This window comes from Camelus ferus, chromosome 25, assembly GCF_009834535.1.
Source record: "Camelus ferus isolate YT-003-E chromosome 25, BCGSAC_Cfer_1.0, whole genome shotgun sequence".
Lineage (NCBI taxonomy): Eukaryota > Metazoa > Chordata > Mammalia > Artiodactyla > Camelidae > Camelus > Camelus ferus.
Window position 1 is genome coordinate 12063340 of NC_045720.1, and position 25562 is coordinate 12088901.

The window sequence follows — 25562 nt, forward strand, 5'->3', positions numbered from 1 at the left end:
TTTTGTTAAGAAACTCATTTACTATTGAGAATTTTTTTTTCTGGTACATCTTTCCTTTAAGAGCTCACAGGGAAGAGTTCTCCAATGTAATTCATTACAGAAATGAAGAATCTAGAAATAATATAAGCTGAACTATGTTGGAGTCATCTAGACTTTCCAGTAATTGTATGGCAGACCTCTCACACTGAATTATTTAAGTTGTCTTCAACTCTTCAGCAACAAGCTCTGTGCATCTTCCAACAATATTTAACGACGACCAAGGAGTCCATGTTAAGATGTCGCTATGAAGTGTTCAGATATTTCTCCAGCCATTTCAACATAGCAAGAGGAATAAGTGTTTGACCAATAGATTATGACCTTTCACTTTGAAGTAATAAATTTAAAATAATCAAATTTAATCAATATTTGTAAGGGGCTGGGTTAAATATATCATGACTTTAACCAGTTGAAAAAAGTTTCTAAATGTCTTGCTAATTGCCGTGGCTTCACGCTTTCATTAGCTGTGTCAATGTACAGTGATCACTCAAAGAGAGTCATTATTAAGGACAGTGGACGAGAGACCATATTTCAAACATTATTCTTCATAGTATTTCAAGTCTTTTGACCAACTCTGTGATTGATGCAATCAGGACTGCCATTATTTTTATCCAGTCATTAGCTGAGAAGCAGCGAGCACTAGGAGTTGGGGAGGGACGGAGTCAGCTATTCTGCTGTGCCCTCAGGCAGCAGCATTAGTCCTTTCTGCAGCTTGCAGTTTCTTCACGGGAATCATTTACATCACTTGGCCATTTTGTGAGGATTAGTTCAATTGAAATGAGACATCCTAAGCTGTAAATCCACTTCCCGGGGCACACAGACACAAACAGGTGGTGCTTATAGGAGGCATACAAATTTCCATGTCAGGAAGTCTCCTCACACTGAAGGGTTGCTTTGAATAAGGAGTGTTCCCCTGCCCTTCATGATGGGAGTTTCCAAGGGCAGTGCTCTCAGGGTTTCTAGAAAGCATCTTGTCAGCCTCCTGACTTGATATACTAGGAACTGGAGGTGCCCAGAGGAAGCTTAGAGACTGTGGAGACTGATGCAAGCCCTGGTAAGAGAAAGCATAGGTTCAAATCCCGTCCGCTGCCTCCTCCTCCTCTCTGTGTACGCTGGAGGCAGGCATTTTACCTCTCTAAGGCTGCTTCCCCAGCTGTATACCAATGCAGGGCAAAGGTTACTGTTTGTAAATTATATATCCATAAGTTCCTCTTTAAAAGGAAGGACAGAAGGAAGGAAGAAAGAAAGGGAAGGGAGGGAAGAAGGGAAGAAAGCATCAATGCAAATGCCTGAAATTAAGTAGAAATTGTCAAATGAGCCTAGAGGTTCTCAGGGAGTTGCAGTTTTGTCTTGATTATCTCTGTAGTCCCTGGGATGCTTAGCATGTGGTAGATGCTTACAAGTCATCACTGATTGTAGTGGGTTGAATGGTGGTCTCTAAAAAGATATGTTCATGTCCTAACCGCCTGGAACCTCTGAGCATAACCTTATTTGGGTCTTTGCAGATGTAAGTTAAGGATTCTGAGTTGAGGACATCCTGGATTATCCAGGTGGATTCGAAATCCAATGGCAAGTGTCTTTGTAAGAGACAGAAGACATAGAACACAGAGGAGGAGGCCATGTAAAGACGGAAGCAGAGACTGGAGTGATAAAGTCCCAAACCAGGGAAAGCCAAGGATGGCCAGAGCCCCCAGAAGTTTAGGAAGAGGCCAGGAAGGAGTCTCCCCGAGAGCCCATGGACTGTCTACAATTCTGCCGACACTTTGATTTTGAACTTCTGGTCTCCAGAACTATAAAAGAATATATTTCTGTCATTATAAGCCACCAAATTTATGGTAGTTTATTCCTGCTGTTCTAGGAAGCTGACACACCAGTTCACGTTGTCATGCAAAGTCTGGTATCACCTGATCCAGTGATTTCCAGTCTTGAGCTCTGCAGAGTCCTTCACGGCCCCCATGATACCATTTTGGACATATCTGGAGTTTTTGGAGGTACTTCTAAGATTCCTTATAATTTAAATATTCTGCAGCTTAAAAAACACTAAATTCAAAAATCTAATCAACCAGCCCTAAGTCTTGTCCAACTCGACATCAACACTGAAGCTCGGACAAGTTACGTAACCTGGCCAAGTTCCCCTGCAAGCAAGAGGCAGAGCCACTGTCAGCACCACCGTCCTCTTCCTCCTCCTGCAGGGCTCTGCCTATTCCCCCAAGGAGCCAGGAGTACATCACCAACGTCCTTGGAAAACAGTGTGAATGACAAGACAAAGATGCCTTTGGTCATCAGCACCACCATCCAACATTCAACTACAGGTTCCAAACCAACTGTGAGAAGTGGGGATAAAGAAAGAAAATGAAAAAGAGAAAGAAGGAGAATTCGAGTCGTGGGAGCTCCTGACCATCCACAGGAGCTGTGAGGGAAGAGCCCTTGGTGTCGACGCCTCTCAAGGTAGAACATCGTTCCTCCGTGGGCGGAGCAGTTAGCTCAGCCTGCTGTCCCTTTGGCGTCAGACAAAAGCAAATGCCCACTGCAGCCCTGCCACCTAAGTCTGTGTGACCTTGAGCAAAGTTAACATCTTGGAGCCGCGGTGTCCTCTGAGGAAATGGGAGTAAGAGCTACCTTGCGGGTGGTTGCAGACCTAAATGAAGGTTGCAGGACTTAAACTGAGATAACACAGCCTCAGGATCTGACCCAGATTCTGGAGCCAAGCTAGGAGACGCTCGCCTCTGTGATACTAGCTGTGGGCCTTGGACAATTGCCACTCTGCGCCTCGGTTTTTCTTACCTATAAAATGGGATAATGCTACCTGCCTCAAAGAGTCATCTTGAAGGTTAGAATCAGCTAATTGTTATGAAGTCCTGCAACTGCCTGCAGACTAGTGCTGCATGAGCATTTGTTAAATTAAAACTTAATATGATATTTTTGTACACTTTATTTTTTCCAAAAAATTGCTAATGCCGAAGCTTTGTATTAAAATAAATAAATACTAAAATTTTTTTAAAACTTAATATGCAAATGTCCGAAGGGAAGGGTTTTTCTCACCTCCTCACAAGAAGGGACTCCTAAGCGACTTAGAATGTGGTAAAAAGAGAATTTCGATTGCCTAAAATGGGTCAGTGTCAGTTTTAGCAAGAGAAAAATTTGCTCTTCTGACAGATGCTCCCCTCCGAAGATTCTGAAAGCTTCCTCTCTGCCCGACTCAGTGCGGACAGAAGGAGACTTTGATGAGAGAAATAAAATTCTGAGGCTTCAGTGATTGGCAGACCGTGAGAATGTTTTCTTCCCGGTGGTGAGTTGTCACCTGCCCATCTCTCCAACATCATGGGCCTAAGGGAGGGGCGCGCACACGCCCAGCCCCAGGCACAGCGCAGGCGGTGAGTAACTTGAGTAATTCTGCCCCACTGACACGATGAGGGTTGCTCCTGGCCTGGGACCTGGCATTCCTCGACCATGGCTGCAGGTCTTGCTGACCAGGAGTCCAATTCCTGTAACACTGGTCTGCAGGTGTCCAGCTCCTGTTCACTAACCACCGAGCTCTCTCATTCCTCCTGACAAAAACAATGATAATAATAAACACCAAGTATGTATCCAGCTCTCTGCTGCTAGGCACCCAGAACACAGATGAGCTCATGGGGAAATGAGATTAACAGAGAACATTGCAAGCCCCATTAGGTGGGAGCACAAAGGAGACATTTCAGCTCATTGGGGAAGGAGTGTAGAGCTGTTTCAGAGCCCTTGCAAGATGCTGAATGTGACTCCAAGCATTTATTAATTCATTCCTCCCTTACTGTCACTCAAGGGGGTAGATGGTATGGCCTTACAGTCAAGGAAAATTAAAAACAGAGAGGTTAAACCACTTGCCTAAAGTCACACAGCTAGTAAAGGTAGAATCAATGTGCATCCAGGCAGCGGGGCCCCTGTGTTCTCTGCCTCTCGGATGGGGCTAAGGTGTCCCTGGTTGGTGGCCCATTGCATTTCACCTTTGGGTCCCCAATTCTCTCAGCACTAGAAAAGAGAGTAGGACCCAGCTGGAAAGCCAATAGTGGTCTCCTGTCAGGAGAGAGGAACTCTTCTCTCCCTCAGCGGCCCCGTTGCTCAAGGTTATTGCTATGCGTAGGGTGAAATTTCAAGGACGAGGATTTGATGGTGTACCCACGACTCACATTCTAACAAGCTCAGCCCATTTCAGCCTATTCAGGCCCGGAATGATCAGGCCTGACATCACAGCCTGCATTCTCCGCAACTCTGGGGATGAGTGTTCATGTCCCCATTTCACAGATAAGGAACACAGAGGATGAGAGAGGCCAAGTGCTCTGCTTAAATCACACAACAAACAAGAGAACTCCAAGTCTCACGCCATTTTCACTGTGCCACAGTGGCCTCATAATCCAACAGAGAAAAATCCGAGAGCCAGAAAATTCAGAGCTTCTGTTGCATAAAGGGTCCAAAAGACTGAGGATGAGGAATAATAAGTAACAATGACAATAGTGGCAGGTAACATTTACTGAGCTCTTAACATGTTGCAAGCACTAGTGCTAAACACGTTATTTCATTTAATCTTCCTAACCGTGACATCAGTTCTTGTTTTACAAATAAGGAAAATGAAGCTCAGATGATAAATGACTTGCCCAGCTTGTACGAGGTGCTGCAGGAATCAAGTCCCACACAAGCCTGAATCCAGAGCCCATACTTTCAGTTCCTCTTGCCTTTGCAGCAGCCTCAGCCTCCGCGTGGCGGTGCCCTTGGACGCCATGCTTAACCTCTCCGAGATTTGGCTTCTTCAGTTGCAGATGTAGGACCAGTAAAACCTACCTTCCGGGTAGCAGTGAGGAGCCATTGAATCAGGATCCCTGAGGCCTGGGGGGCTGCACATTTCCGCTGTAAAAACTCCCCTGGTGATTCTGATACGCAAAGTGAGGCCCCATCCACTGGGCCCTTGTAGGTCGTGGGGGTGTCTCAGGCTTTAATGAGATATGGATGCTGCTTCTGATTCAGCGTGTCTGGAGTGGGACCTGAGACTCCGTCTCTAACAAGGCCCTCTGCCCTACCCCCCACCCCTAGGCTGGTGGAGAGCACTTTGGCTGATAGTCATGGTGATGATATGAATTTTATCTCACATGCCAGCGAAGCCCCTGTAGAGTTTTAAACAGGGGGGTGTTGGGATCTGTCCTACCATGGGGAAGGATCACTCCGGCTGCTGTGTGGAAGAACACAGCTGTGGATGACAGGGAGGTGGTGAGCTCCGACCTGGAAATGGGAGGGAGACCCAGTGTTTGTTGTGGTCCAGAAATGCCATCAAAGGACTCCCCAGCTCTCTTCCAAGCCGGGCAGGATGGGGAACCAAGCACAGCACCCACGCCCGGCCTGGGAGGCCAACAGCATATAGGGGTGATGTCATCAGGCCTGGGAGGGGGCAGACTGGGCATGCGCCAATGGCCCCCCTCCTGCTTCTCGCCTTGCCTGCCTCCGGAGGAGGATGCTTCTGTGGGTACTGAGCGGAGAGCTTTCTCTCCTCGGCTACTGAAGGGCCCAGTCCAACACTGTGGAGAATGACAGACTCTCTGGGAAGACCCAGAGGTAGGTCGGGGAGTGGGAGCGAGAATTTCCCAGAATCCCATGAGGCTGCTAGACCCACCCCAGAGCCGGGCACCCTGACCAGCAGCCCTTCTGAAAGATCCAAAAACCTCCTCGGACTTGCTTGTCCCTTCATTCCGGTGCTCAGATGAGAATTCAAAGGGAAAGGATTTCATTTCCAAAGGAGTGGCTGTGAGGGCTGGATAACAGACTCACCTCTCCAGGCTCTCCGGTTCCCTCTGGGCCGGGTGAGTCATGCTGCTCGAAAATGACAAACACGAGTAAATAAGATAATAGGAACAACACAGGTGACTCAGCCGACACGGACACCCATCCGGCAGGGCTCAGAGGCCCCGCAGAGGGCAGGAGGCTGCATTCCGGAAAGGAGGACAATTGTGAATAAGAGATCCACTCAAGACATTTTTTTTTCGTCCTGATTACAGACAGCATTTCACAATGTGTTTTTTATCCGCTAGGAGCTGCCCGAGTCTGGAAGGCCCTGGCATCACTCACAAGGGAGGGAGGCCACAGCCCGGAATCAAGGACCAGAGCTGGATAGGTGTGTGCAGACCTTCCCTTGACATTGCAGAGAACAGCAGCCCCCTTCCCCCAGAGGGCTGATCGAGGCTTCATTTTCTCCCCCAAATCCTCCAACAAAATGAATTCGGACCCTGGGGTGTTTATGGGTAAAATAATAGGATTCTGGGATTTATTTTAAAAATTCTATTCTCTACTCTGAAATCATTGGGAGGTGACAGATGAAATGAGATTAGCAAATGTCTATCATTGTTAAACTGAGTGAAGGTTGCATGGGTCCTTTCTACTTTGGGGTATGTTTTAAAATTTCCATAATTAAACAATTTTTGGAAGTTATCATTTTTAAAGAGCTTTGGATCCGATCACCTCTCCCTAGCCTTTTACCTTCTGGAGCCCCAAGATCTTTCTGGGAGAGTTTGACCTCCCTTCCCCTTGTGGGCCTCAGTCTTCCCAGGAGTCTGGCCATCTCCTACAAAGGAGGGGGCATTGGTTCTGGTGCTGTCTGAGCCCTCTTCCAGCTCTGCTTCCCTGGGAGCTGATGATTTCTGTGGATTCCAAACTCTCACCGCCCCCTGGCATCTCAAGTCTGTTTCCATAGCAAGCTTGTGTGACATGCATAGTGTAGTGGTCAGAGCAAGTATTCTGGAAACCCAATGCCCAGATTTGAATCTTGGATCAGCCACACCCTAATTATGCGACCTCAGACAACTCACTGAATGTCTTTAGATGTGAATTTTCTGATCTGAAAGTGGAGATGATATGATCCACCTCATGGGGTTATCCTAGGAGCCGATGACCTTATATTTGCAGAACATTTAAAACAGCGCTTGGCATATAGTGTTACAGAAGTCAGTTTAAATGAAGAAAAGGAAGAGACGTCAGAAGCCAGCTGGTTCTCTATGTCAGGGTTAGCAAACTTTCTGCAAAGGGCCGAATAGTAAGTGTTTTTGGTCTCACTGGTCATATATCTTCGGCACATCCAGACTGAGGCAACTTGAAGTGGCCATACCTCTCCCATCTCTCTCTCCCCCTGGCAGTAGCTGCCCACGGGCCATATATTCCAGATGGTGTCACAGCTATTTACAAAATTAAAGAGAATGCACAATCTGCCTTGCGCTTCAGCAGTGTGAGAGAGAAACCAACACCGTATTAAGCCGCTGTGGTCTCTGTGGCTGGTTTTGTTACTGCAGCACAGCCTGGCCCAGCCTGATGCACAGTGTGCTGCTCTTGGGGCCATAAAGAATATACCTGTTGTTCTTTCCTAAGCCCAGGTCTCCAGACTGTCTTAGTTTTATTTCTTTTCATTTTGATAAACCATTTCAAATCTCCCTATGACAGCTGCCATCTTCTAAAGACTTTCCAGTCTGTGCATGCTCTCCCCTAAGCCAATGCCCAGAATTGACCATGATCCCCCAGATGGGCCTGACTTTCAACAGAACGGGACCACTCGCAGGAATATAGCCTAGGGTCACATCAGGTGTGCGCAGAGTGGGGACGTCAGATCGTACTGTTGATGCATATGCAGTTTCCGGTGAATCAAAACCCTAAGTAGAGAGCATCGTGCTTCTGGGAAGCCCATCTTCTTGTACAGTTTGTGTAAAATTGGCATTTAATGGAGACCAAGAGGCCCTGTCACCTTTCCTCCCAGGCTGCCACACCAGCCTCGTGACAGCTCTCACCCAGCTGAGGAGAACAGGATGAACTGGCAGGAAGAGTCAGAAAGTGTTACAAAGTGTCCACAGTTCTGTGTTGCTTACACTCAATCGTCCCAGGTTCTTGGAGGAATTCTGAGAAATGAGTTCCGTGGGAGCTATAGTTACAGGGACTTTTTTCCCAGCCGAAAATTAGGATACAGATCAGATGGAAAATGTTATGCCACTACTTTGAGGCACAGGCTGAGGGATGCTGGTGGTGGGGAATTCTAGGAATCTTGGGTGGTCCTTTGGGTTAAGAGGAAAGGACCCTCGGGCACTAGGCTTGCCAGGGAAATCCGGAGGGTTCGATTACAACAGAGCCTGTCGTCCAGAGGCCTGGGAGAAGAAAGGGCTCCAAACTGCCCCCACGGGGGCTGTAAGAGGGCTGAAGGGGCCCCAGGGTGTGGTCCGCAGGTAGGTGCTAGAGTACTCCTCTCACTAAGTACGAGGTACTTCTCTTAATAGGTGCTTGTTTCCACTAGATAATAGATAGAAAGAACTCTCAGTAGAGAGGGAAGAAAATCACTTTATTTAAATGTAATAATCTTTTGAAATGGAGGCTGCCTGGGAGCAGAGGTTCATATTGCATATTAGAATATGGACATGCCATCCATATCCACATTCTAGGTAGGAGGAGATTCGGTTTTAAATTCCCCATGGCTGGGCCATCTCCAGGGGATTCTGACTCAAGCGGCCAGGATGACTGTGATGTGCAGTTTGAGAACCCCGCCCCAGAGCCTCCTACCTCCCACCAAACCGAGCCCACCCACATGGTGCTCACAGGTCAGGCAGCAAAGTCTCTCCAGCAGACAGCGGAGAAGGCGGTGCAGGTAACACCTAATATATCCCAATATTATCTTGAGTAGAAAATAGAAAGGGTCTAGATGAAAAAATCCATCTGCTGATGTATGTCTCCTAGAATTCTAAACCTTTCATACCCTACCTGATTGAAGTGTTTTTTTTTAATTAATTAAGAGGCTGACAAAAAAAAAAAATCATCTCTGTTCTTTGGCCAAAATTTTTCCTAAAATACCTGCAGGGAGAGGGAGGGTAGTTTAAAGCATGAAGAGTAAAATGCAAGGAACGTGTCAGAACCCAGGCAGGTCCAGAAGGAAGAAAGAGACGGGAAGACTCAAATATTAACCCTGCTCCGCAGACAAACGCGACCCAGTGAACATCAGCCTTTCCCAGTATCCTCAAAATGACAGCATGTCTGCTCTTCCCATGAGGACATAAGAGTAAAGCAGCAGAGGGAGAAGGCCTGTCTCGGGCACTTTCCTCGGTGACAGGCGATGGCTGTGCTCATGGGATCTGACATGTCTGTGAGCCAGGCAGGAAGGTCAGAAGCACCTGTGGAACATTCCAGAAATCACACCAGCCCCATAAACCCTTATCTCCTTTTTAGTCTTCATGGGCTCCTTCAGTCTTTATTCAAACAGCCAGCACTTATAGGTCCCAGGCACACAGTGAGTTTTCCAAGTGCCAAAAGGAGGTAGAAAAAGGAACTGGCTTCCACTGGTGCTTAAAAAAATTCCTCAGACACCATAGTGACATTATATCGGCAGGGCTGGCAACTGAGAAACAAGGCTGTCTTCTCTTTCAAACAACCTTCTTCAGGCTTTAGACCACCTGAGACTCGACCCCAGCCCTGCATGTCCGCCACTCCTCTCCCAGCTCACGCTGTGACTTGGGCAAGTCACCCGACTTCTCTGCACTGGGATTTCTCGCCAATCACAATTATGGAAGCTGTTCTACCTGCCTCACAGGGTTGCTGTAAGAATCAAGCTTGTACGAACGCAGCACAAGGACTTAGGAGATTCTGCATGCAGACGGTGCCTGTAGAGAACAGCATGGAGGGTGAGGAGGTGGGGGTCTTCCCTGCCCCCCATCCAGGCAGTGATGAGGGGGAAGGGGAGGAGGCTGCTGCCGGTGACAGAAATGTCAAGACAGCCACAGCCATGACAATGACCCTTATCACCCCAGAGTACAGATTCTATACACAGGCTGAGCAGTGCCCAGGTAGAAAAGGGCAAAACTCATAGACAGACCGCTGTGTCTCCTCTCCCTGGGAGCCCACCTTGGTTTAGGGCATAATCCCAGACAAAGAGACTCACATGATTTAATTTGTTTTCACAATTCCTTTCCAGCATTTTCTTTTTGTTTATACTAAGGACAAGTGTTCCATGGATGATGTCAAAAAAAAAAAAAAAATCAGATTAGAGTGGGTGGCGTCGACGAACACTGATAACTAAGACTCCACACAATGATGTTGATGTCTTGCCCTTCTGCACAGGTGCTGAGCAAACCGGTGCAGATGGGATCTCGCATGTGCACCCAACACTTCCTCTGGACCCACGGGAAAAGTGAGGCCCGGCTCCCTCAGGGATGCTCTCCCAAGATGTTGCAGCAATCTTTATGAGCCAGAGAGCAGAGGAGGGAGGGGGGCAACTAATGTTTATTGAGTGTTAACCAGGTACTTTACTTAATCCTCACAATTATCCTATGCCATAAAAATCATTATCCCCATTTTATAGATGAGACAACTCAAGGTCTTAGAGATAAAGTGACTTGTCCAAGATCACGTTGCTAATAAGCAGAGGAACAAGAGCTTGAGAAAGTCCTGGCTCAAAGCATTGTAAGCTAAGTGCTGTGGGAAATGCAGATGTGAATATTCTAGGGTTAAGACGCCCTTTAAGGAACTCCCAGTCCAGTGCAGGAGATGAACATTTGCAACTGACATAAAATATAAAGTGGAATACAATAAAAGGTAGCATACAAGTAATGGACTCCAGGTGCTCAGAGGAAGGAACAGTGAATTCTGACCCCAGGTCCAGATAGCATTTGAAGGGGACCATGACAGATGGATAGAACCCCAGCAGGAGGAAAATGCGCAGAGCAGGGGAAGGAGGCAGGGGCAGTGGGGGGTGGAAGGGGGTGGGTGGCCTGGGAGTCTGAGAGGACCTCCCAGGTTGCCCAGACAGGAGGGTGGAGACCACACGACCTTCCTGCTTCTGGTTCCTTTTCTTCCAGGATAAGGTCCAGGCATCTGAACAAGGCTCACCAGGGCCTTCAGAAACTGGGCTTCTTCCCAAGCCATGAATTGCCGTGTGAGTCTCCCCAATTTTCTGCACCCTCTTTCGTGTTAAAATCATCTTGATGGGACACGTTTTCCACTCCCCCTACTCACCCCGGCTCTTTGTCAGGCTGCATCCTATTCATCCTTGAGTGCCCCGGGCATCATACCCTTGCCCCAGGCAGACTCAGACCCCCTCCGATGGGCTCTTGTCCACCCTCCATCCCCCATGTTATGGCACTTATGGAACTTCACAGCACTCACCAGTGTACGTGTCTGTATCTCCCATGAGGCTGTGAGCTTCGTGAGAACAGAGGTCTTATTTTGGTCCCTAGGGTGTAACGCAGCACCTGTCACACAGTGGGTGATAAGCCAATAAAGTAGAATGGCTGACTGAATCCATGAACCAACCATGGGAAGAGATGAAGAATGAGGAAAGAGGGGAAAGGTGGGGCCAGATTTTGAGTTAGAGCAAGGCTTTAAATGCCAAGTTAATTTGTTCCATTTTTATGGTGTGGCCCATAGGGAAGCACTGATGGGTTTTAAGGAGAAACGCAGCACGTCGTGTGTATCAGGTCACAGTGAGGCGGACAGAGACAGAGCTCGGGGCTGGGGGCACGGAGAGTCTTTAGGACGTGTTTGTGATGGTCCAGACAAGAAATGAGAAGGTGGACATACTCCTCACATGAAGAAGCCTTTTAAAAACTGGAACCAGAGGGCACAGAGCACATCCAAGCTCTGGCTAAAGTGTCCTGGAGCTGTCCTTGAGGGTTGGCAGCCTTCCATGATGCCAGAACTGACTGCTGTGGACAGGTCTGGGGAGGGGTGAGAAATTGCTGTGTGCGCTTCAGAGCTCTTAAGAAACACTACATGAATAAGTGGATGCATTGGCAAGAGTTTCCCTGGGAAACCGCCTATTACATGACTAAGGCTCTGAGAAATCTCTGCTGATGGCCTGGCAAGACGTCCGCCAGCCGAATCTCTGGTTGAGAACCTCAGAGGGCTTCTGGAAGCATGTGGATTATGGGCTGTGGGAATCTCGGGTCATAAAACTTTCGCCCAGCTGCTCGAGTGCCTGGCCGGGCAATTAAGGAGGATTCTTTCAAGCAGATCAAAAGGCTCTGGGGAGGTGATCTCAGGAAGCTTCCTGCCCTCCCTGCGAGAAAGGCAGGAGTCAGGTCTCATTATCCTCATTTTACAGATGAGAAAAGTAGGTTCCCTGGTGACTAAGTCCCTTGCCTGAAGTCAAACAGCCAGCCAAGGGTGGAACCCAAAGTAAGCATCTCAATCACCCGACTCCCAGGACACCATTGCTCCAGAGCCTCCCGCTCCTGGGAAGTCTGGACCCACATGTGGAACGTTAGGGCAGGAAGTGGTCCACTGGGCAGGCGCTACTCCAACCACTTAGCACAGGCGGCACTTCGAAACCCAGGACCCCAACCGTACAGTAACAACTCAGTTACTCTGGCCCACCTGTACGCAAACCACTTTAGAGGGCATACTTGAGCTTGGTGGTCCCCTTACAGAACTTCTTCTCAAGTTCATGAGGTCGTACCTGACTGCAGATCCCAGGTCTGCCCTTGCTGTTCCCAGGACCGAGGCAGGTTACTTAACCTGAGTCTCTCTTCCCGCACATATGAATTGGGGGCATTCAGAATACCTCTCCGACTGGGTTATTCTGAGGAGTCGGTGCGGTCAGACATGTAAAGAGCACAACCCAGCCCAGCATGTAGTAACCGCTCAGTAAATGCTAGCAATTAGTAATAGCATGGCTCATAGGAGTGCTCTGAGTTCGAAAAGTAACTCTCCATTCTCTGTCTGTCCACAGCCTGGCTGTGAAGGAATTAAGTGTGAATTTTAGCATTTGACCAACTCCCTTCCTTCCAGGACAAGGCAGTTTGTTTGTTTTTTTTTTTTTTACTCTTAATAATCTCAGCTACTTACCATGTTTTAAATAAGGGGTGATTCATTACTCTTAATGCAAAGAATACCTGTTATAGCAAGAATACGCTCAGAGATGCCTCTGGCTTGTCATGGCCTTAGAATCCTCTCCGGGGTCCTTCCTTGTACCTCTCTAGTTTTTCCATCGCTACCTGGACATCACCAAGTCCTGGGTCCAACTAATGAAAGGCAGCCAGCAAAGAGAGGCTAGAGGCTGGTATTCTGATGCAAGGTGGCATGGGTACCTGTGGTCACTGACGCCAAGAGCAATGCTGTTTGGGTCAGTTTTATGGTGTCCCCTGTCCTGGATGGCTGTCTGTCCAAATGAGCCCTAGTTATTCAATCCGCCTTAGGCGGCATGCCCTGTTGTAGGCTGTTAGTCTTTTGGGGTTTTATGGATGCACTTCATACCAGCCAATGTCCTACCCCACCCCATCAGCCCATCCCACAGGTCACCTGCAGTTTGGTGACAGTTCCCAGACACTCCTTTTTCTCTGCACTTGGCCCTCTATTGGGGCAGGCCAGGGAGCTAACACTTCCACAGGTGATCTGTAAGTAATACAGGACAAGAATTAGTAGGCAAATACCCCGGTTACCTCATCCCTCAGGGGCAATTTTGAGATAAGCTGATCCTGCCTCTTACAGGGTCCCTAGTACACTGGACCCAGGCGCCCACAGTGACAACTGGCTCACTCACACACCTTCAGTGACCCGGGTTCGCCTTCCCCTGGCTCCCTTCCCCGCTCCCTGAATGAAGCTTCCTCCAATCTCACTGCTGGCATCCAAGTCTCTGCCTGGGGTCTGCTTTGGGGGGAACCCAAAGACAAATTCTTCGATGGAAAACAGCTGTTATACTAAAAGATCACAAATCATTTAACTATTTCCATTACCTCAGGCAGACATTGGCACTGAAATATGATACGGAGAAAATCTAAAAACAATAAAACCCCTGGTTACAATGTCTGTCTCCACAGACTCCCCTAACACCAACGCCAGCTAACTCAAGGGCAGGGCCTCACTCACCGGCCATACTCATCCCAACCATGAATATGAGCCTGAGTCCTTCCAGAGCCTGTGGCCAGGCTTGCTGAGCGCCCAGAAATAAATTAATTAGACTCTCCAGATCCAAGAGACAGCTGCTCTTTGGCTCACTCAATGCCAACTTCCTGTCATTCTCTTTCATCTTTTTTTCCCCATATCACAGACTTAAAAGGAAAAAAAAAAAATCAAGGCACTCTCTCATCCTTTTCCTTTATGATTTTCAGAAATCTCCTTTTAGCTGAGGAAAGGCATCTTCTAAGGGCTTAATTCAGTTAGCGTCCTCCTCCTGGTCACATCCCTTATCTGCATCAAATAGATGCCCTTTACTCAATTCAGCAAGTGCAGCTAAGTTGTCTCTGACCGACCAATTTTCCACCACGACTGGTTTAAATTGACCTTGAGGGTTTTGTCCTTCTGAGGCTTTCAAAAATATTTGGAACCTAAGAATCATGGTTGAACAAAATTACATTGTCAGGTTTGCAGTGCCTTGAAATGATAGATAATTAACACATCCCTTACCAGTGTTTGTGCCCAATACTTTAGTGAACATCATCCCGAAGGAACAGTGTTGGGGCACTGTTCTAATGGGACAGGAGGAATAATGTGGAAGATAAAGGGACAGCTTGAGTGCAATGGCTCAGAAATCTCTCAGTTCGCTTCTTTATGCCTTGGCGCTTGGGCCAGAACTGTATGCATAGAGGCTGAAACAGAAGAAAACAAAACTTGAAATTATTCCATTAACATCATCTTGTGTATTGAGAAGCAAGGTGGTCTCGCCTTGCAAACAGGATGTAAAAAGAGACAGGTGTTCTCCTCAGATCAGCGGGGAAGACAGTGTGACCCTGGATGGAGACAGTGGGCCCGACACAGACACCAGCCTTGGCAGGAGCTTCCAAAGCTTGTCTGTAGACATCAGAGCAGAAAGCTGGGGCTGTGGAAGGAAGAGCAAACATGGTGTGGGAGCCAGAAGGACCGAGCTTCCCTGGACACATGGGCCACCCCCTGGGACTTCCAGAAATAACTGAGGTGAGATCCTTGGCAGGGACTCCCTGACAGTGGAGTAAGAGAATAGCACAATGTGAGCACGGGTGAACACAAATATTTATTAATGACAAAGTGATGGATGTGATGGATGGGATGACTCTGATCCTTCTCGAAACCTGTGATCCTTGGGGACTTAGGACTAGAAAATAATTTTCTTCTCAAAGGTCCTGTAAGTGCCTCTAATACAGAGATCTACCTTGCCTTCTAGTGTCATGTGAAACACTAGACTGGATGAAGAATACGAACGGAGAGAAAGACACAGTGGTCTTTCCTATGTAATGAGTTTAATATGAATACGTTTAGGCTTCATCCTCTTGCCCTTGCCCCTTGGTTAGAGGCAGAAGCCTGGGTGTTCCATGCTACCCAGGGCAAACATCAGCCAGGCCCCTCATCACACCACAGCCAGACCCCATTTCAAATTGTTGGAAAGTACAACTTCAGAGCCCTCCCAGGCTGAACCCACTCATCAAGTTCTGAGTGAACAATCAAGCCAGAAAACGTGGGATGGAGAAAGCCTCAATGCATGCATGGACCACCTCCATGATGCTCTCTTACATCACAAAGTGCAGGAGTAACCCACTATACAGCAGTAGATAACTAACACACCATCGACTGATGGCTTATGCCCCCCACTTAAGAAAACGCCATCCTGAATGACCAGCATTAAGTCACCATTCCAGTGGGGTAAGTGGGATAATGATGAAAAGTAAAGGGACAGAAAGCTAGATGAGACATCAAAAGCCTTGGGTTCTGGTTTCAACTCTATATCAGCTGTGTGAGCTCAGTGAGATCATTTCCTCTTCTGTGAAGTGGAATTAATGATAAATGCCTTTCTCACGTCACACTGTTATTATGAGACTCAGATTACAGAACCCTGAGTGAAAGCTTTGTACTGTGTGAGGTTACACACCAAGTAAGGGGTTATAATCATCCACATTAGTACCATCATCATCTTCATTGCTGGCTGTTATAAGGTAAAGCCAACAAAAGTTTGAATGCCTCTGTCAAAGTCCAACCAAGTGAACAGAAATGAAGCATTTGGAACAGGTGAAAATTAACATGGAAAATGGGTGACGTGAGTGACGAAAGGTGGAGAGCCCACCAGGAAATCATGGAGCGACCTGGAGATTAACAATAGCAGGAGATCCCTTAGCTAGAGGGACAGGGGGCAGCAGGATCATAGGAACCCAAGGCCTGGCATCACCCTCAAAGAAGCTGGGACCATGGTAGGAGCCAGAGCCGAGGAAGAAATACAACCTCTGCCAGACACGACTGAAAGCAGAGGGGAAGAGAAACACCCCGGTTTCTCCCTTCCTGATGCCCTTCAGCAGTGGTCCAGGGCCTCCCTGGGCACAGAGGAGAGACAGACGGATCTGGAGCCCACAAGCCCTGGGCCGAAGAAGCTGTCTGTTTAGTGAGAAATGCGGACGTATGCCAGAAATGAAAGTAGCACAACAAAGAGGCTCAGAAGTCCTGAAGTCTCAGACTCCAAAGGAGCGTGGCAATCCATCCAGCCCAGCTCCTCATCCTACAGGCGAGGTCGCAAAGGGGAAAATGACATGACTTGCCCAAAATCAGCTGGCGAGGGGCAGCCTGGAAGCCAGGCATCAGAATTCCCAGCCCATAGCTTTTTTCACAGGGGCGCTTCAACTAAACAAAGGGACATGTTCCAACAGTCGATTTCTAAGACAGTTGTTTGGACCTGAGAACTCATTTTCCCATAGAAGCAAGGTTATCTTGGCCGATTGTGGTCCCAGACTGACCACTTAGCCCACAACACGGAAAGCAAGGAACCTTCTGACTCCAAATCAATGTGAAATCAAGAGGCTGATCCACATCTTTCTCCCAGGGCAGAATGGAAAAGAGTCTCTCCCCCATCTCCTTGCTCTGCCATTAAAGGGGTGCTGGAGGGTGCCTCCCCGTCTCCCTCACTCATCCTTCATCACTACCATCCTTCCCCACAGTGGTCATTCCTGTGGCTGCAGGACCAGCAGCAGAGTAAGGGCTCCTTGGTCCAGGAGCAGGTCTTTTTGTCCTTTACATCTTTGCATCCTGGGCATCCTTCCAGTAACTGGCCCAATGCAGTCCTGCGGTTGTCACCGTGCCCTCCCTGGAGGGGTCTGAATTAGCATCTTCAAAGTATAATCATTATTAATGAAACAATTTTATATTTGGAAAATGAAAAAAGTGCCTCTTGTTTTTTCTACTATAAGTTAAACAAAATGAAATTTGCACATACACAGACAAAATGCTCTTAGAGGTGATGAGAGGGAGGGGAAGTGCAGAGAGATGGGGTGCTGTTGCCTATGGGATGAACGCTCCGTTCTCTGGGGTGGCAGTGAGTTCATTCTCCCATGGTTTTGGCAAAGAAGTCCTTAAACGGCTGCAAGGGTGCCCACACTTGATCTTCTGGTTTTAGACATGCTACTGCAATCGGGGAGGTCCAATTTCAGCAATCCACCACCCCAAGAGAGACAAACTAACCATCCACCCCAAAATGAGAATGAGAGTAAATTTCCTGGGAACTGAAAACAAAACACAACTTGGGAGCTAATGCAGAAATGGAAACCAAAGTATACTGTCTGCTCTGCAGGTCAAAACGCAGAGACGTATTCCCTCAAAACTTGACCCTACCTCCCAGGCTAAGAGAACAGGAAATCAAAGTCTGTACAGCTCTGGCAGCCTTCACACTCCAGTGCCCTCTGCCATGAAGCTGCCTACCCTGCAGAGGTGGAAATGATTGCTCCCCACCCCTCACCCCCTTGTCCCTGCCCCTCCTTCCCATCCCACTGGCTCAGGGCCACCATATACGGTCCCACAGGCAGCACACTACTCAAATCAGGAGGTTCTGCTTCCATCAGCTGTGGTGTGAATGGCGCCCCCTGGAGTTGTGCAGCGCTTCTTTGGGAACATCTTGCCCATTACTGTGTCTTAAGACTGCCATCTCCAAGGCCACAGGCTTCTAGCTGAGTTATAGTCACTTCAGTGTCCTTGGCACCTAGCATAGTGCCTGGGGCAGGGTGGAACTTCAGTATAAACTCCTAGAGATTTCAGAAGCAATGAATTTGGGAAGAGTCAGCACCACACTTATACAGGAAGTAAGTAATTGTTTTAAATGGGAGCAACGTCCTAATTAGAGTACAGCTTCCTCTTGTACTAACCGTAGATACTTTAAAGAGTAAATAAGACATAATGATTAAGATCTCTGGCTCTGAGGTCAGAAGGATCCGGGTCTGAATCCCCACTCCACGAGTACTGAACCACACTGGGCGCGTTCCCAAACCTCTCTAAGCCTCCGCTTCCTCATCTGTGAGGACCCGCTGAGATAATGCCTTCAGCCTAGTGCCTGATGCACACTAACGTGCAATGTGTCTTCGTTGTAATGATGAAGTATGTTGTTAATGGCAATTAATCAGTAATTAAACAGTGACCCTAAAAGGCAAATTTTCGCTGTCAATATTTATATCCCACAAGAAGGAATATGCCCAAGGCATATTGAGTGCTCAGTGAATGCCTACCAAATGAAAGAGAGACAGCAAGAAAGAAGAGAGACAAAGGGACAGACTAAGAGCGAAAGGGGAGAGGGAAAGAAGGAGGGTGAGTGGGAGGGAAGAGGGTACTGAACTGGGAGTCAGAAGAAATACAGCTTCAAATCTGATATCACTAACATGTGACTTTGAGTAAGTTCCTGTTCTTGTCTCAATTTGCTTTTTTTTTTTTTTTTTTTAAGATCATAGGTCATTAGATGATGTCTCAGGTCCCTTCTCAGAATCCCCTCCAGCAGAGACCTCTCGCCCCTGAGCATTTTTGCAGTGTTCCCTCATATCCTGCAGATGGTGCTGCTGAGTTAAGAAGAAAACCTATTTTTCTGCAGCCTTTTTCCGAGCGACCACAACTCGCTATTAACAGCAGACTGGGAATTAGGGAAATCACTTACTTGTTGCTGAAAATGCCTGGGGCAGTGAATGAATCATTCCGTTCCTTTCTTGCCTACTTGGCCTCTCCCGGTACCATGAAAGCATCAAGGGCGTGGGGAGGCAGCCGGCCCTGAATTCCAAGTCCAGTTCCACCACTTCCTGGCCAGTGACCTTGGGCAAAGGCATTTGCCCTCTTGGAGCCTCTCTAGTAGTCTTCCATATGAGGAAAATAATACGGACACCCCTGGAGCATTGGGGAAATTAATTAAATAGCTTTCGTCAACTGAAGAGCCCAGTGCCTGGCATATAGCAGGTATTCAAGAAATGTTAGTTTCCCTTTTCCCTTCCTCATTTTATTCACTAAGGACCATGGCTGGTGCTTGAAAAGAAATGAACAAGGTGCAGTGATAGTGATGAGGATGTGGGCTTTCCGAGGGGGATTCACTGAGGAGCGGATGCATCATCTGAGGCAGGAAGGATGAGAAGGAAAGATGTCCCAGGCAAAAGGGCCAGCTTGCGCAAAGGCACAGCCTGTTTCATCCAGCCCCCTCCCCCGTCCTTTACAAACTTAACCCTCAGTCCAGTGGCTCTGTCCCCTGAGCCTGGAGTCCACTTTATCCATGCCTCTAGGACAGCAGTCATCTGCCTGTGTTGTAAGTTTTATGTACCCAGTCATGTCCCTTCGAGGACCAGGAGTACATTTTATTCACCTCTGTCTCCCCGGAGCCTGGCACAACAAATGCCTTAATGGACAGGTGAAAGTACCATATTGGCATCATCCTGTCTCTTATTGGCTATCTCTATACAAAGGCATCCTGATCTTTAGCTGCCACTCATCTTTGCATACCTAGCCCTTGGTACCTGATGGGTCCTTGACAAATGCTCACTTCGTTGAAATTGAGTTGCATTTTTATTTATTGAGCACCTGCTGTGTGCCAGGCACTAGAGATGCAAAGACACAGGGTTCATTCTAGAAGAATAAGAGTAGAGGAGCAGGTAGGCAGCCCCTGCACTGTTCACATCTCATGGCTGAGTGCTCCATGCATGCTCTTCCACTTAATGGGCACAAAGCCCTGTGAAGTAGGTACCCTGATTGGCACCATTTACAGATGGGGAAAGTGAGGCTCAGGCCGGGAGACTTGTACAGGGTGGCAGAGCCAGACAGAAAGAATCTGGCACGAAAGGCCTTGCCATTCACCACTTTGTGGGGATCACACAGACATGTGAATACAAGTCATTTAGACGTGTGCTGAGTGTGGGAGCGCTAAGGAAGAGCACAGCCAGTGGGAAAGCTTTCCCAGGGGAGAGTCTGTGTGAATTGGACCTCGAGGAATAGGAAGAGTTTTCCAGATGGATCACGGTGTCAGTGGGGAAGGCGCAGGTAAGAGGGAAAGGAAGGAACATTCCAGGCAGAGGGAAGAGGTCTGCAGCCTGCAGGGCGGGTGGCGGTAGGGCAGAAACACAGGCCTGTCTGGGAGACACAGACTGCTCCTCTGCTCCGGAAGGTCGAGTGCTGAGTCTAGAGCAGGCCGGCTCAGGAAAAACACACAGGACGGGAGACTCTAGAAAAACATTTTCTAGAGATAAGTTTAGCAAATAGAAACTTTCACCCTGTTTAGTAGCTGATCTTTGTGGCTTGCTTGCCTTTAGTCTGGGCCATCAAACATACAAAGACTCCAAACATTTATTCAACATTCACTGAACACCTACTCGGTGCCAGGCACTCACAGCGAACACCCAGTCTGGGCTGCTAATGTCACATTGTGAGAGCAGTGGGACAACTGAGGTTTGAATCTGTTTGGGTTTGAATCTCAGCTCAAGTACGTCACCTTGCATGGGTTATTTCTCTCCTCTGTGCCTTGGTTTCCTCATGTGTTCAATTAGAATACGGATAAACAGCAATCACATAGGACTACTGTATTAAATGAGTTAATTTATGTAAAGGGCTTAGAACACAGCCTAGAAGATAGTAAGCACTCGGTAGATGTTGGCTACGATACACGTGTGCTATTATTGAATACATACTCTTTATTGAACACCTACTAAGTGCCCCAGGCACTGGGCCAGAAGCAAAAGGTTTAGAGATATTTAAAGAGAAAACAGCAGGTCCAAAATGGCCTCGCTTGTGCTAAATCCAACGATACCAAATCTGGATTTAAAACCTGATCTAATTGCAGTTTCGACCTTCTCCAGAAATGTAATCTTAATCAGCCAGTCTGGAATTTTCCAGGCAGCACCCATGAGCTAATCTATCCCATGGGTCCTCTCCGTGTTCCCTCCAAAAGGAAGAAGAGACAACGTGCGTGGTAAAGACCCTCGCTGGTCCCTTTCTCCAAAAGAAGACATTGGGGTCTGAAGCAGTCTTTTCTTTTGCAAATTCCTCTGGCCTATAAAAGCCTTCCATTGTGCCCAACCCCTTGGAGCACCTGTCTATTTACTGGATGGGACGAGCCTAATTCATGAGTCGCTAAATAAGGCCAATTAGATCTTCACTTTGTTTTTTGACAGAGATGAGCAAAACTGTGGCCCATGTACTCCAGTAGGGCAGAGTCTAGTAAGAGCGAGGCTTATGATGGAAGTGATTACAACTGAGAGAAATAGCACTATATTAATAACAACAACAACAACAACAACAACAATAATAATGAGGAGATGTCATTTGTCGTGTGAAGCACTGTGTCAAGCTGTGTATTTATCCTCCCCACAGAGCTTTAGGGAGACCCTAAAGCATCACTGTCTTTGGTTTCACTTGAGGAAACACAAGATTTATCAGCAAGGGATGCAGCTGGTGTCTGAGCTCAGACCGGAGGCCCCGCTGCTAAGTAGGATGTGCAGAGCTCTGGGGGCACAAGAAAGAAGCAAGTTCCACTCTCTAGTGGGTGAGGGGGGAAGCCATGCAGAGGAGGTGACAACTGAGTTGTCCCTTAAAGGATGCTGAGAAAGAGAAGGGATTCCAGGCAGGGGGGAGGGCACATGACGCAGAGGCCTGGAGGTGGGAGCCGCACACAGAACAGTGAGACGTCGTCGTGCCTGAAGCCCAGGGCTGGTGTGGGAGCTGCGTCTGGAAGGAGGCCTTGCCCACTGGTCTACGGAGTTCAGGCTCCTCCTGGGGAGGAGGTGGGGTGGTATACACTGCAGGTTTCTAATCAGGGGATGCTGAGGGAAAGTAAACAGCCTCCCTCCCCTCCTCTCCACTCACCCTGCAGCCCCCAGGAATCTGCGCCAAGGCTGGATCTTCAGCTTCTAATTAACGCACCCGTCAAGGAGCCAGTCCAGCCTCCATATGGCGCGTAAATAATTTACAGTGATGGAGCGTGTTTATGTGGGCCGGCAGCCAGCCGCCTCACTCCTTCAGCCTCAGTGCTTCCTCTCGCTCCGCTGGCCCACAAGGTCCCCGGGGACCCACGGGGAGGAGTGAGGGGCCCGGGATCACCCAAGGACTCCCTCCTGCGCGGCACGTCCCGTGGGAGGCAGGGGTCTCAAGGTCCTTGAAGGCCACCGAGCCCCGGGGCCCTGGTTCCCAGGGAAATCGCGTCCACTTCCAACTCCGTGAAGGCCTGAAGGGTCCTTTCCTGGTCTCACCGCATTTCTCGGAAACGAGTTAGGAAGGGCTGACGTGGCCTAGGGGCCAGGGCGGAGGGCTAGGCCCGGAAGTAAAGAGCCGGGTGGGGAAGGCTTGGGAAGCAGACTTCCTGCCTTAGCCTGGAGGGATGTGGGGGAAGCGGGGGAGGCTTGGGGAGTCACTGCTCCGCAGTTTCCCTGCCCACAAATCAGACCCCAAGGAAATCTCAAGCCCATGTACCATCTGTCCCTCCATGGCAAAAACTGTCAGTCTACCAAGTGCAGGAATTAAGTCGTACAGATGTGACAGTGATTTATAAGAAGAAATGTAGTTTTGGTCTTCATCCTAGTTCCTTACATGGAATTCCTAAAACTCTTGGAATTTCCTAAGTGAAGAGTGCGATCAAGGTGTCTTGTTATTTAAGTGAGGTAACTTTTGGGAAAGCCCCTACTGCACCAGAGGATGAGGCCTGGTTGCCAGGGGAACCAGCCCCGGGTGATTAGAGGGTGGGAAATTTCAGCCCCACCCTCCAGCATCCGGGGAGGGGAGGAGGGCTGGAGATTGAGTTCAACGGCCTAAGGCAATGATTTAATCAATCCTGCTGATGTAAGGAAAGCTCCATAAACATCCAAAAGGATGGGCTTGATGAGAGTTTCCAGGTCGATGAACCAGGACACATCCCCGTGCCATGGTGCTGGCCCCCAAACTCCACAAGGACAGAACCTCCCGCACTGGGGACCTCACCCTGTGTGTCTCTCCATCTGACTGTTGATCCTTTAATATCCTTTGTAATAATAAACGGGTAATCAAGTGAGCAAACTGATTTCCTGGGTTCTGTGAGCCACTCTGGCAAATTAATCAAACGCAAGGAGAGAGTCATGGGAACGTTTGATTCATTGCCTGTCAGTCAGAAGCACAGGTAACAACCTGGGCTTGCAATAAACATCTGAAGTGGGGGCAGTCTTGTGGGACTGAGCCCTTAGCCTGTGAGATCTGGTGCTACCTCCCATAGCAGTAGACCGTGTCAGAGTTTAGTTAAATTTTAGTTAAATCTCCCAGCTTGCGTCTCGGAGAATTGCTTAGTGATGCAGGAAAAAACACACATCGGAACTGGTGTCAGAATCACAGGGGTAAAACCAAAATCATAACCAATTTTAAATGGTCTGATGATCTACACTAAAGTCACATTCAGCTACATTGTGACACCAAGATCTGTTCGATGTAAACTTGTATCTAAACCAAGTTGGTGAGATGTTGTGAATTCAGCTGGGTATGAAAGCTGACGAAGAGTTCGGGATGAATAAAAAGAAGTCTTTTGCTCAAACCCAGGCAGAAGAGGAGATGGCTAAACTGGGTAACGATTGCTACCAGTTAGGGTTAGTAAGAATGCTTCCAAAATTTACCTGGATGTCTGGATTTTATTAAATTCTTGCTGCAACCCTGAATTATCTTGTTAAATATACTAACTTGTAATATTGAGCAAAAGAAATATTTAGCAGTGGCTTCATCACACACACACACACACACAAATTCTCATTATTCATGGTAGTTATGTTTTATAAAGTTGCCATGAACACTGATTTAGTTATTGCTGCACCACTGTTCCCAGGAGAAATAGAAGGTTAGGTCCTTGGAGCCTCTGGTCACAACATTTTCATCAACCCATCAATATATAACCTTACTTTGTATGTGTTTCTGTTTAAAGACAGTTTAATATGTATTGTTGGTTCGTTCACATTGAACTCATGACCAACAACACTATAACCCATGCCTGAAAGAAGCTTAGCCAATACACCTAATTCCCCCATAAGGCATCTCTTGGCCTCTGTGCTTGGGGACACTAGACAGCGCCAAGGCACCATGCTTGGGGGCAGTTTTAAACAGCAAAATCACCCACCAACAACACAAAAATGCTCAAAAGATGGCACTAAATAGACCTCAAAAAGACCCATGTTTACAGTAAAGGAGCTGAGACAAGAGGGCAGAGCACCGTTCAGGTGGGAACATGAGAGCTGGGTAAGCCAGATGTGTCCATTGCCCTGTATGTGTCCCTGAACGACTGTGAAAGAGCCATGAGTGTAGGTTTGGGGGTTACAAGCAAACATCAGCAAGTAAGCAAATCAACAAACACAGAATTCACAAATAATGAGGATCAACTGTGAGTGTGTTTTATATATATATATATATATATATACACACACACACATACCTGACTGTGGTCCCCAGGGATGCTGACCCATCAGGAGCCTCCTCCTCTGGTTTCCCCAGACCCTCCAGGCAGGTGGAGAATAGCTGAAGCTGTGCTTGGCAGCTCCTGAAGGGCAGAACTAACATGCAAAGACCATTTACCCAAAGCTTTCTCTGTGGACTATTTAAAAAAGCCTCACTGCTCTCCACCCAGGAGTCATCCCCTAACATGTCCTCCCAGTTAGTGACAACTTCAGCCCAAAGGCTCACCCAGCACGCTCCGCCTCGGAGCCCTACCTGCCTCCCACATGGGCAGCTGACCACGCCCATCTCTGCATGTGCCCCACAGACCTTGCGTGATGTCCTTGCCTAGAGGGCTAGACCCAGAGGACAGAAACCATGCCTGGTTTGTGTCTTTATGTCCAGCACCTGGTACAGCTCTCCGTGACCAGGAGTTGTTGAGGGTTTTGAATCACTGAACAGCAGAAATGACAAGGACATTCAAGATCATCCAGCCCCAGGATGCTCCAAGTGGGGACCATGACCAATCAGCCGTCCCACCAGGGAGCTTGCTAGCAATGCAGATACCCTGGTCCCTCCCCAGACCTTCAGAATCAGAATCTCAGGAGAAGAATCCAGCAATCTGTACTGTAACAATGTTTCAGAACATTCTTATGCCTAACTAGATTTTAGAAGCTCTGAGTCTGTTCAATTCCCTCCCACCCACCAACCCCCATGCCTTTAAAGACAGGAAGTGGAGACTCAGTAAAGGGACAGGTTTCCCCAAAGTCACACATTTGATTAAGGGCAGAGGCAGGCAGGGGCCCATCTCCTGACTTTTGGTCCTGTGCTCTCCTGAGCATCCCACAGTCAGAGGACAACAGGTGCCCTCGCTGAAACCAGCCCTTCACAGTGTTTCTCTACAAAACAAGCATGATTCTCATTCTGGTTCTTAT

General features: G+C 48.1%; 1 long non-coding RNA gene across 3 annotated transcripts; it reads right to left on the reverse strand.

The window, feature by feature from the left end:
• LOC116659797 lies at positions 1-24841 on the reverse strand. Of its 3 annotated transcripts, XR_004315159.1 has the most exons (5): positions 24629-24841; positions 5827-5868; positions 5210-5283; positions 3079-3584; positions 1-1087 (listed from the first exon to the last, which is right to left on the reverse strand). It is a non-coding gene; the product is annotated as an uncharacterized LOC116659797 (long non-coding RNA). The 3 variants fall into 3 exon arrangements; XR_004315158.1 differs by having other exon boundaries at positions 1-3584; XR_004315156.1 differs by lacking the exons at positions 1-1087; positions 3079-3584 and having other exon boundaries at positions 3593-5283.
• Between the last annotated feature and the right edge of the window lie 721 nt (positions 24842-25562).